Source organism: Eurosta solidaginis, chromosome X (genome assembly GCF_040869045.1).
Source record: "Eurosta solidaginis isolate ZX-2024a chromosome X, ASM4086904v1, whole genome shotgun sequence".
NCBI classification, from domain to species: Eukaryota; Metazoa; Arthropoda; class Insecta; order Diptera; family Tephritidae; genus Eurosta; species Eurosta solidaginis.
In genome coordinates, this window is record NC_090324.1 from 54400429 (window position 1) to 54403857 (window position 3429).

The following is a 3429-nucleotide window of genomic DNA, read 5'->3' on the forward strand; positions in this document are numbered from 1 at the left end:
AAAAAATAATAAAAAAATAAATCTTCGTTTTGGACGAAGAGAAAAATTTGTAGAATAAATAATTTTTTTTTTTGTATTTTGTTTTGTGAAATTCGGCTTGTCGTCGACCGCTGTTCATGTGATCAGCGCTTTTGGTGTTACTCATTTGCTGTTGTTTGTCTGGCAGTATCGTATATTTGTGTTGTTATACTCGCTGAGTCTGTGCACATAACCGGCATTTATAGCGTGACAAGCGAAGTGGCAAGTTTCACCCAAGGAGAAAAAGCATGTGAGTATGTGGGTTGTAGTCCCTTTTTTTTGTTATGGGATCATCTTCCATAATATAATGATACCACTCTCTTTCCTTTTCGTTTCAGGGCATCGTTAAAACTTCGTCCCAATCTTCGCGTCACATTCTTGAATGTGCCACGGAACTACAACCGTATAATCTTGAAGGTGCGGTATTATGACGAGGGACCCTCGTGGTATACCCGCTTTTATCGGGGTTATGAGGGGGCCCTTTGGGTGCGCGCAGACTCCGCGGGCGGCCAGGAATTTGTGTGCCGGGTGTGTGGGCACACGCTCAGCTGCTTTACCACATTGAAGGCCAACCTCAATCTCCACATGGGTTTCGCACCCTATAAGTGCAGCTGCGGGAGGCGATACCCCTCGGCTTCCTCGCTGGGGTTGCATCGCCAGCGACATCATAGCACGCAGTAAGCGGGATCAAGTCGGTTTCTGGCTTTGGTGGTGTGTGAATATAATTTTGAACAAATAAATTGTAATTGTTGGACGGTGAATGGACAAAGTTTTTCCCTTTTTTTTCTCTGGTTGTTTGTTTTTTTTTTGTGTCCCGAACCATGGCGGTTGGTAGGGTGTGTCGGGCACCTCCCTAGTTCGCGTAGGACTTGTTTTGGGTTCCAGGCTAAAAGGACTGACGAAACTGTGTCAGAACTTCAAAAAAAAAACACAAAAACAATTTCTGTCCTGAACATGTCTCGGGACTTGTTTTGTTTATGTTTGACATTTTGATTTTTCACTAACCCGTCAACAAAGAAAACCATGCAAATAAAATCGAAAATCATTTCGGTCTCGAGTGGTTCACTTTTTTTTTCACAAGAAAGCTGATTCTGATTGTGTTTTTATGCACCACATTGTTAAAGTAAAAAAAAAAAACAAAAGTCTCATTTGTCGAAAAAAAAGTAAAGTTGTTCGGGTCCTAACACTCTAGTTTGTTGGATCCCGCGGATCCGCTTTGTGATCCCATGGGGTCGCGCGCAATGTGTTCAAAGCGTAAGGAAAGACACAAGCAAATGTCATCGAGTGGCAACGTTGATTCGTTCATTCAAAAATGTCATTCATTCATGGAAATGAGTATACCGACATTTTTGAATGAATTTTCTTTATGAAGAAAAAATGTGCTGGGTAAGTATACTAGTATCGTTCCCTTTTTATACTTTTATAAATTTTCCTAATTTTGTATTCTTTTATTTCATTTCAGGTTCACAGCTACAAATTGGGTGGTTCGCTGGCAAAATGCAAGCGATCCAAAGTTAATTGTACGTGATTCGTGTGTTAAAAGGCTACGTGAAATCCGGGCAGTAGCTGAATTGTAGTAAAAATGTTAAATTTAAAAGATGGTTCTCTTATGGTAAAAGATAAATCAAAAAAGCAAAGATCTAAATCATCCTCGCTTTATACAGGTGTACATGGTCCGAAAACTAGCTTCATTTCAATACCGAATACCATTAAGCTAAGTATGTTGAACAGTGGTTTCCTTTCTTTTGAAAAAATAAGACTTGAGGCCAGGAATGAAAGTAACTCATTATCTAAAATCATACCGCATGTTCCTATATGCACAGCACATTTTTTTAAAGTTGTGTGATTTACGCCGCAAATTCCCTGTCCTCTATAAGCTAGAGTTCCAAACCGCTGCTAGAGTTGAGACTAATTTGTGCAGACACGCTCTAAGAAAAAACCAATCTGGAAAAAAAACCAAAATTCTAAATGCATTCCCTATGACTATAACCGCGTCGTTCTCAAAAAGGCGGCTGGCGTTCCAGATTCAGATTATATCAATGCATCGTATGTGATTAGTCTTCTCAAGCCAAACGCTTATGTAGTTTCACAAGGTCCGGTAGAAGAAACTGTAAATTCATTTTGGCAAATGGTATGGCAAGAAAATATTAGTGCTATAATAATGCTCCCTAAAACGTTTGACTTCGCCAAAGTTATGGGTGTACACTACTGGCCCCCAAACATGGAAAGACACTAAACGTATGGAGATATTCACATAAATATAGTACGGGAAGAACAATTGGCTAATTTCCACATCAGAACATTTCATTTATATAAAATTAATAAAGATGATATAGTTTTTGATGAGCGTATGATATTACAATTTCATTACACAGAATGGTACTCACACTCCTGCCCTTTTTCAAATGCACTTCTGGAGTTTCGTCGGCGAGTGCGTCTAGTTGTTGGTAACATAATAAAAGGTGATGATATTAAAGGACCAATGCTGGTGCATTGCAGTGACGGAGGAGGTAGATCCGCGGTTTATTTGTCATTGATGCCAATCTCGAATTGGCCGAAGAGGAGGAATGTTTTAATGTGTTCGGATATTTGAAAAAGTTGCGGCAATCTAGAAAAGGCCTTGTAGAAAACGTTGACCGATGCAAATTTATATATGATACACTTGAAGAACATGTGTTATGTGGAAAAACTTGGTTTCCCGTATCTGAACTTTCAGACAGACTCAAAGTCAAGGCTCGTCGTAACGACGTTACAAAAAAAAAAAAATAAAAAAAAAAAACGTTACAAAGGTGAACAAATAACAACAGCGGGTCTGTTGGTGGGGCCAATTTGCAGAACGATACAAAGGTGATCGTAGCATCTACGTCCAACAGTGAGAATCAGAAATTAAAAACTATCTTTCCAGCAGGTACCGCCAACTCGGGATCAATTTTAGTGACTTCACCATCAGGCACTCCCGCCCAAGCCACCTACTATCCGATGTATCATAATGGATTCCAATTGAGTATTCCACCAAATACAGTGCCGCCGCCGTTTACACCTGTGCATTTTACCAATACAACCAATTCTGGTACATCGCCGTCGACAGGGCAAGTAGTACAATCTGTTGGAGGTGCATATAATTTGCTTACGAATACATCAATAACTGCTGCAGTGGCAGCTGTTGCTTCACCGGCAACTCAACAACAAGTCATACAGGATTTTCCAAAATCGGTCCGCGGTCGCCCTAGAAAAATAATATTTTCGCGCACTGGTACGGGGAACACAACAACAACAGTCCCTAGTACTAGCAATGAGGTAGACTCGAAAGACGGCATTTATCTGTTGCCTACAACAGTGACCTCTGAATCAACAGAGGATGCTTTACGGCAACAAAAAGTAAGCGCATTGCATCATCAACAAAAAATCACT

General features: G+C 40.2%; 1 pseudogene; it reads left to right on the forward strand.

Annotated features, from left to right (window-relative positions):
• Nucleotides 1–1600: 1600 nt before the first annotated feature.
• Nucleotides 1601–2787, forward strand: LOC137234941 (receptor-type tyrosine-protein phosphatase kappa-like; annotated as a pseudogene).
• The last annotated feature ends 642 nt before the right edge of the window (nt 2788–3429 follow it).